Raw genomic sequence first — 9,835 nt, forward strand, 5'->3', positions numbered from 1 at the left:
ATTCAGGGGGCTAAAACCTCTATACTTAAATTCTTTCCTAAAATCCTTTCAAGTCAAAGACTGCATAAAACCCTTGGTATCACCTGGTCCCTACTCTGATTTTGTTTGTGTGTTTTTTTGCCCCAGTAATTACCAAAGGAGTTCCAACCTTTGTCCAGAAGAGGTGAGATTAGAAATGAGTCAATAGTTTCCTTATTTAAAGAGTGAAAAATATAGATGAAAGGACTACTTGCAGCTCTCTTTACAACTGCAGAGCATAACTGATCTGGTAGAATGTATGGCTCGGGTACTGCTTCCAACAGCCTTGACAACAGCAGAACACACCGTGCGCTTACCCAAGCAACCTGGGCTTCCATTTCACACTAAAAGTCCTGTGATACAAAGTGCGTGATAAGCAGCCCTAAGAGACCGAGCTTCTTTTTCACGTGTAGTATTTGTTTTCCCAACTAAAGCTCTATCTGAAAACAACACTAGTTTTGCTATTTTTGTTTACTAATTTGTTCTAATCCCCAAGTTGGAACCCAACATAGAACCCTCTAATGGTAAGGAGCTCTGGTGTTAGAGACAGTTTTGGCATCTAAATGGGCGTTGGCCCTATCACTTAAAGCTGTGTCTGTCCCTAAATCTTAGATTTTTCACCCATTATAATAGTGTTTCTTCATCATATCCTTATGAGGAATAAAGAAGATAAACACCCTGACATAGAATAAGTAAACAATAAATGTCTGGTTTTTATATGATCTCTTCTTCCTGGATAAATAACCTTAATTCTATACATGTTCTTTGAAATAAACCTGAATGTATTAAATACTACGTGATATTTCTCTAACTGTTTTCCAGTCTATAACTGACAAACCCACCAATCATTGTCAGCCTTTTCTCTAACAAGAAAAATACACTGAAACAACAAACAATTCAGCTACACTTCATTATGTAAAACCACAGTAATAACCCTTTAGAAAATAATAACCAACACTTTAAAACATTTGGTACAATCATGCTTCTAGCATAGGTGTGGGTATAAATGTTGTCAGTTCTGCTACAGCGATCATTTCTGAATCAAAGGAAAAAAATACAAAAGCTATGTTCTCAAGTTTGTAAAAAAGGAAAAGTATAAATTATTTGAGGGACTGAGTATGATTAAGAAAAGGAGTTTAATTCCCAAGTCTAATTCCTTGGTTTTGATTACTCTTGTCCAGAAAGTTAAGAAAAGTCAGAACATCTATTTTGGTATAAGGCTAGGGTAAGCACACTGTATACTCGAGGAATGAGGTGGCTCCCATCCTGACCACACTTCTCTTCACAGAAGCATACTGTTATTTCTTAGCACTATAATTAGCATCCTATGAAACAGATAAAGGCAAGAATCACCTGGTATCAGGTTACTGAGTAACTACTTCCGACAGGTGTAGGGAGAGGGCCCTACCCAAATAGTGCGCATAATCTATAGGGCTTGCTAACGTGTACATGAATAATTATAGCACAAGGCAGAATGTGGTTAGAGGCAATGCATGTTTTGGAGTACAGGACCTGATTTTCTGGCTTGGTGGGTGAGACATCGGATTGCCTTGGGATTTAGGAACACAGCAGAATTTCAACAAGCAAGGGTAGGAGGAACAGCATTTCACCATTAGGGAGTTGAAATAGCACAGGAGACTTCAATGGAGTTAGACTCTAGGTGCACTAGAAGTTGAAGATATGCTATGGAAAGATAGAATGGGAAGAGCTTGAAAACTATGCTAAAGAGTTTGGGCCATATTCCAATAGTGGAGAGAACTAGCCTGTGAGTGAGCTGAGGTCTTGTAATCTTAAAGTGCCACTCCCTAGCACAGCTGTGATCTTTATGGAAAATTAAAAAATCATTTCCCTGAGCCTCATTATGTGCGTTTGTAAGAAAAGAACTCTGTAGTGAATTCCTCAGTCTCTGTGGTGGGAAAAAGAACATTTCTAAAAAAGCAAGTACCCTAATAAGAGCCTTTTTTTGTTGTTGCTGTTGTTGTTTTTAGCTGTTGTTTTTTAATCCTCACCCAAGGATATGTTTTTTATTGATTTGAGAGAGAGAGAAAAGAAGAGAGAGAAACATTGATGTGTGAGAAAAATCTTGATCTGTTGCCTTTGTACTCTCCCCAATCATGAATCGAATCCACAACCGGGATATGTTCCCTGATTGGGAGTCAAACCTACAATCTTTTGGTGTAGGGGACAATGCTCCAACTAACTGAGCTACCTGGCCAGGGCAAGAGGCATGTTTTAAAAAATGATTCTGCAGCAGTGTGTAGCTTGAGAAGAGGAGAAAAGATTGGGGTGCAAATTACTAGTCAAGAAGATCCTAAAACTGTCTAAGTGATAGGTAATCAAGGTTAAAATCAGAATAGGTGGAAATAGAAAGGTGGAAAGAGAGCCCTGGCTGAGTTTCTCAGTGGTTAGAGCATCGACCCGGGGACAAAAGGGTGGCGAGTTCAATTTCTGATCAAAGGCACATACCTCAGGGGCAGGTTCAATTCCTGGCCCTGGTCTGGGTGCATGTGGGAGATAACCAATTGATGTGTCTCTCACATGTTAATGTTTCTCTCTCTCTCTCTCTCTCTCTCTCTCTCTCTCTCTTTCTCTCTCTCTCTCTCTCTCTTCCTCCCTTCCACTCTCTCTACAAAATAGTGTGTGTGTGTGGGGGGGGGGGGAGGGAATATCATAGATGAGGATTTAAAAAAATACAAAAGAAAGAAAGATAATTGATTGTTCTTAGAATAACAAAGGATTTAGGATAAAAGAAGGAATCAAAGCTGGCACCATCAAATTTGAATAATGTTGAATGCTGATGCCATTAACAGAGAGAGTGAATATGGGAAGAAGAGGGAGAATGATGAATTTGCTTTACACATGCTGAGACATACATGTCAGAATACAAATACTACTGATAGACAACAGGAAGCTAAAAATTCAAGGCTAAGGTTAAAAATCAGACTTTTGGAAGGAAATAAACATTTTAAAACATCTGCTTCTGGGAAGCACATATCTCACTTAATCCTCACAACTACTTTACAAAATTATTTTATATTTATAATGAAGAAATGGAGATTCAGAGATTTAAATAACTTTATAATGATCACATAGCTATTAAAGTAGCAGGGCTGGAATTTAAACCCATATTCTGTTTGATTCCAAAGTCAATTTTCTTTCCACTACAAGTAACGAATCATGATTAAAACCATCTTTTAGCCAAGGTAGAAAATTGGGTAGCAAAATCTCTGATACCCGAGCTGCAAACTCATACAAACTATCTTTCAATGAGAATATAGTGGCAAGCATCTTCCAAGAATAACTATCAGAAATAATCATTTGCCGAAACCGGTTTGGCTCAGTGGATAGAGCGTCGGCCTGCGGACTGAAAGGTCCCAGGTTCAATTCCGGTCAAGGGCATGTATCTGGGTTGCGGGCACATCCCCAATAGGAGATGTGCAGGAGGCAGCTGATCGATGTTTCTCTCTCATCGATGTTTCTAACTCTCTATCTCTCTTCCTTCCTCTCTGTAAAAAATCAATAAAATATATTTAAAAAAAAAGAAAGAAATAATCATTTGTTCTATCAGAGATACTTAAAGTTACCTTGGGCCCACTGAAAATACTCTCCATTGTGACTATCTTGGCTTTCATGGGTTTACATTAAAGAAAGGTATGATATCTCCCCCACATACTTTCAAATGAGGGTCCTATTCTCAGATATTAGAACAATTTCCTTAATTCCAGAAATCCTGCTAAGAGTGAAAAAGACATGTACCAACACCTGGAAAGACCCACTCAGAAGAAGGTGTTCAGTCTGGGCTGCTACAATATCCTTGAATATTTTTTCCACTGCCATATACAAATAATAACAGCAGCAGGGGATAAATGGTAATGGAAATAAGTAAGCAGTAGATAGATAAATAAATAAAGTTACAAAACAAATAGTAATAGCAGCTATCACTTATTGGGCACTTACTAACTCAACTAATCCTTTCCCAACCCTAGAGTATGATTTCCATTTTCAAAAATGTGGTTCATTGAGGTTGAATAAGTTGCCTAAGGTCACATAGCTAATAGATGTCCCAGGCAGAATCCAGTGTTTCAGACTGTGGACAAAAAAAAGAGTTCTTTGGAAAATAACCTCACAGGGTGATCTGATCATAAATTCCTAACTAGACTGGTCATGGTGGGTAATTATACGACAGGTCTATACCTTCTTTAGTGGAAGGTTTTTAAGCAAACCCTGTTCATTTTTCACATGCACCCCTTTGAAATGCCAGAAGTAATATCCCTCCAAGGCATAACTACCCTCAAGAAAGCATATAATCTTAACTATCCTGTAGCCCAATCCCCACTTAGCTTTCTCCCCTCTTCATGTAATCTTTTTTACAGTCCCTCCTTAATTTCAAATGCATAAAAGAAACTGCAAAACTGTTCTTCTCTGAAGCATTTGAGATTTCACTTCCCAGCACTGTCATCAATTTGGTTCAAGGAGAAACCAAGATGGCGGCATAGGTTAACTCGGGAGTTTGCTGCCTCAAACAACCACTTCAAAAATACAACTAAAAGACGGAACGGACATCATCCAGAACCACAGGAAGGCTGGCTGAGTGGAAGTTCTACAACTAGGAGGAACCGAGAATCAGAGGAGGCGCAGTGCTGAAGTAAAATACTAAGGTGCGGAGTGCGCGCAGCGCGGGCTGGTGGCTGAGGGCGCGGTTGTCTGTTTCAATCCGGAGGGACCAGAACCGGGCGAGTCTCTAGGGACCCAGACTCAAAAGGGAGAACGGGACTGTCTGGCTTCGGTCCCTCCGAGGTTTGCAGCGGTTGCTGGGACAGAGAGGCAGAGCCCCTGGAGACGGACTGAGAGCAGCCATAACTGCTCCCTCCTCCGCCCTGTTGATCCGTGGGGCCCGCCCCGCCCAAGCCCTGCACAGAGCCATTTGCCGGATAGCCTCAGGCAAAGGCTAGATTAGCACCTCCCTAGAGGACAGAAGTTCTCCCACTGCAAACACAGCTGATTCTCACAGCCAGTTGGTCTGGAGGTCAAGTAGTAATTACCTACAACAATCAAGGCTTGACTACAACAAGATTGCTCACAGAGACCACAAGGGGGTGCACCAAGAGTGTCTACCTCAGGTAATTGGGACACTTAACACGGAAAGCCACTCTATCGACACAGCGAAGCATAAAAAAATGCCAAGACAAAGAAACAGGCCACAAAGGACAGAACCGGAGGAAAGCAGGCTACTGGATATAGAATTCAAAACCACACTTTTGAGGTCTCTCAAGAGGCTTCTAGAGTCTGTCGATAAACTTGATGAGATGTACAGGAAATCTAATGAGACCCTCGATGGTGTGATAAAGGACCAAATAGAAAGTAAGCATACACTGACTGAAATAAAGAATATTATACAGACTCCCAACAGCAGACCAGAGGAGCGCAAGAATCAAGTCAAAGATTTGAAATGCGAGGAAGCAAAAAACACCCAACCGGAAAAGCAAAATGAAAAAAGAAACCGAAAGTGTGAAGATAGTGTAAGGAGCTTCTGGGACAGCTACAAGCGTACCAACATCAGAATTATAGGGGTGCCAGAAGATGAGAGAGAGCAAGATATTGAAAACCTATTTGAAGAAATAATGGCAGAAAACTTCCCCTACTTGGTGAAAGAAATAGACTTACAAGTCCAGGAAGCGCAGAGAACCCCAAACAAAAGGAATCCAAAGAGGACCACACCAAGACACATCATAATTAAAATGCCAAGAGCAAAAGACAAAGAGAGAATCTTAAAAGCAGCAAGAGAAAGAAACTCAGTTACCTACAAGGGAATACCCATACGACTGTCAGCTGATTTCTCAACAGAAACTTTGCAGGCCAGAAGGGAGTGGCAAGAAATATTCAAAGTGATGAATACCAAGAACCTACAACCAAGATTACTTTATCCAGCAAAGCTATCATTCAGAATTGAAGGTCAGATAAAGAGCTTCACAGATAAGGAAAAGCTAAAGGAGTTCATCACCACCAAACCAGTATTATATGAAATGCTGAAAGGTATCCTTTAAGAAGAGGAAGAAGAAGAAAAAGGTAAAGATACAAATTATGAACAACAAATACGCATCTATCAACAAGTGAATCTAAGAATCAAGTGAATAAATAATCTGATGAACAGAATGAACTGGTGATTATAATAGAATCAGGGACATAGAAAGGGAATGGACTGACTATGCTTGGGGGGGGGGAAGAGGTTTGGGAGATTCGGGAAGAGACTGGACAAAAATCATGCACCTATGGATGAGGACAGTGGGTGGGGAGTGAGGGCAGAGGGTGGGGTGGGAACTGGGAGGAGGGGAATTATGGGGGGGGAAAAAGAGGAACAAATGTAATAATCTGAACAATAAAGATTTAATTATTTAAAAAAAATTTGGTTCAAATACTAGTGAACTCTATAAAAATCCTCTTCAGGTTTGGACATTCCATATGTGAACAAGACTCCAAACCCAATCTCTAAGGGCATATGCATCCTATTACCACTTTGACTGTGAACAAAGAACTGCTGGAATGGTTGACAGTTGTATGCAAGAGTTAAAGGAAACAGATATAACAAAAATAACTAAGATTTTAGCCTCAGAGACTATAAGGACAATGGCATATCAAATAAAAAGGGGATACATAGAAAGGGGAATCATTTGCTAAGAAGGAAGATGTCTTCAACTTTAGATACATGTGCAGAATTTTACAAGAGAGCAGTTCGGAAATCAGTAATCAAGTTCCCTCTCCCCCTTTTTATACAACAAGGGAGTTAAACCATATAAAGGTCCAATAATTTCCCAAACTCACCAGGTAGTTAGTATGAGAGCCAGAGTTCTAATTCTCAGTTCAAGTTCTTCTTCTTTCTTTCCTTTTTTTTTTTTTTTTTAAATCATACCAGATAGGTTGAGGTAGAATAGCTAAACATTCTACAGGTGAGCTGTAGCCTGGAAATAAAGATCTCTGAACAAAGGTCCTTGAAAGTTTAAGGGTTGGGCAATGACTCACTGGGATATTTGGCCTCAGGTATCAGCTTCTTCAAGCTATTGCTTAGGGTGAGGTCTCTAGCTGCTCCAGCAAACCTATTCTAATAATGAGACTTAAACCTACTCTGATATAGGCTTACCTAACCTAATGAATTGGCTCCCAGAAATAAATTCCTGAATCCTGTTCTTATAAACCCAATCTAAGTCTTCTCTCTCTCTCTCTCTCTCTCTCTCTCTCTCTCTCTCTCTCTCCTGAGATGGCTACTTGTGCAAGAGGCATAGTTGCCTGAATATAGCCTTGAAAAATTAAAGAGGGCAAAGTACAGTTGACCTTTGAACAATATGGGTTTGAACTGTGCAGGTCCATTTACATGCAGATTTTTTTTCAATAAATTCCATTAACATTTTCTCTTCCTTATGATATTTTAATAACATTTTTTCCTCTAGCTTACTTATTGTAAGAATATAGTATATAATACATATAACATACTAAGTATGTGTTAATTGACAGTTTATGTTATTGTAAAGACTTCAGGTTAACTGCAGTCAAGTTTTAGGGGAGTCCAAAGTTATACACAGACCTTTTTTTAAAGTTTTTTTTTTTTTTTTTACTGATTTTTAGAGAGAGAGGAAGGGAAAGGAAAAAAGAGAGACCCATTGATGTGAGAGTGAAATATCGATTGGCTGCCTCTTGCATGCCCACAACCTGCACATGTACCCTGACTGGGAATTGAATCGGCAATCCTTTACTGAACGGGATGACACCCAACCAACTGAGCCACAGCGACCAGGGCAAATTTATTTATTTATTTTTATTTCAGAGATAGGAAGGGAAAGGAGAGAGAGAGAAACATCTGTTGGCTGCCACCTACACATCCCCTACTGGGGATCGAGCCCACAATCTGGGCATGTACCCTAACCAGGAATGCAACCAGTGACCTCCTGGTGCACGGGACAACACTCAATCAACTGAACCACACCAGCCTGATACACAGATTTTTGGCTGAATGGGGGTCAGTTCCCTCACCCTTGCCTGCACTGTTCAAGGGTCAATTGTACAACAAACTCACTTGTTCAAAGAAAATGTTATTTATTTATAAATAGATTGTAGAGTGGTTTTTGTTTGTTTGTTTTTTAGATTGCAGAGTTTTAAAGTTTTGTTTTGTTATTAACCAAAAACTCTTTTCAATTTAGATGTCAACAGATAAAAGGGAGCAACTAGTTAAAAGGAAAAAAAAAACATGAACAATCTTTAAGGTACAAAGGGAAATTTTAAACAAAAGCAATGTGAAATATATGCCCACAGAATGTTCTTTTTCCCCCAGAATATAAACTGCATTTATTTCTAAGGCTGTATTTTTGTGTAAAAAGTAGTGATTAAATTCACATACTTGAAAAAATTTTTAGAAACTAATAGCTTTTTTTTTTTTTGCTAATAGCTTTTTTTTTAACATTTTATTTTAAAATAATTTTAGATTTTCAGAGTTACAAAGATAGTACAAAAATTCCCAGATAGCCTGGCCAGTGTTGCTTAGTGGTTGAGTGTGGACATAGGAACCAGGAAGTCACAGTTTGAGTCCTGGTCAGGGCATATCCCTGCATGCAGTAGGCAGCTGATCGATGATTCTCTCATCATTGATGTTTCTATCTCTCTTTCCCTCTTCCTTCCTCTCTGAAATCAATAAAAAATATATTTATGTTATTATTTTGTTGTTGTTAATCCTCACCTGAGGATATTTTCCCATTGATTTTCAGAGAGAGTGGAAGAGACAGAGAAAGAGAAAAATCAATGTGAGAGAGACACATGGATTGGTTGCCTTCCACATGCACCCCACAAGGGGGATGGAGCCTGCAACTGAGGTATGTGTCCTTGACCACAATCAAACTCGGGACCCTTCAGTCCATGGGCCAATGCTCTATCCACTGAGCCAAACTGGCTAGGGCAATAAAAAACATATTTTTTAAAAAGTTCTCATATAGCCTGGCGGTGTTCTCAATGGTTAGAGCATTGGCCCTTGCACCAGAGGGTCATGGGTTTGATTCCTAGTCAAGGGCAAGTACTGTGGGGCAGGTTGGTGCGTGTGGGAGGCAACCAGTCGATGTGTCTCTCTCACATTGATGTTTCTCTCTCTCTCTCTCTCTCTCTCTCTCTCTCTCTCTCTCTCTCTTCCTTTCTCTTCCCCTCACTCCCTCCCTTTCTTCCACTCTCTCTGAAAAGCAATGGAAAAACATCCTCAGGACTTCCCATATACTTTCCACCTAGCTTACCTTACATTACCACAATACAATTATCAAAAGTAAAAAATAAACATCGGTACAATACTATTAACTTAACTACAGACTTTGTTCCCTGAATTATTTTGTTGCTCAGATTGTTCCACCTTCGGCCATCTGGAGCTCTTTCAGCTTGGCCTGGTGTCCTTTCAACATACTACCAATTTATTTTATTTTTTATTGTTTGAGCATTTCTTCACTTTCTAGCACTATAAGATGTTCCAGACTTATCTTGTATTTGCCCTGGCACAGCCCTGGACTCAACAACTTCTCAAAAGTGCCTAATTCCTTTTATTGGAGAAACCAAGATCTGGGAACTGGTGTGTTCATTACTACTGATATGTCACTGCTTCTAGGGGACAGAACCAGGAAATATATATGTATATTAACCTATGTATATATACATATCTGTATTTCTATATCTACCTGTCTGTATACATATTTTTGAACTATAAATTTATAGTGATACTTCTGACTCCAATCTAGCACCACAAGGTTCATTCTAGTACATATTCCCTTTTTATTTTATTTGTAACTTCTTTCTCCCG

The 9,835-nt window shown here is 39.5% G+C and overlaps 1 protein-coding gene across 2 annotated transcripts in view; it reads right to left on the minus strand.

The window, feature by feature from the left end:
- Positions 1–9,835, minus strand: part of LIMA1 (LIM domain and actin binding 1) — a 93,910-nt gene that overhangs the window by 61,734 nt on the left and 22,341 nt on the right. The window lies entirely within an intron of this gene.

Source organism: Myotis lucifugus, unplaced genomic scaffold (assembly GCF_000147115.1).
Source record: "Myotis lucifugus unplaced genomic scaffold, Myoluc2.0 scaffold_91, whole genome shotgun sequence".
NCBI lineage: Eukaryota > Metazoa > Chordata > Mammalia > Chiroptera > Vespertilionidae > Myotis > Myotis lucifugus.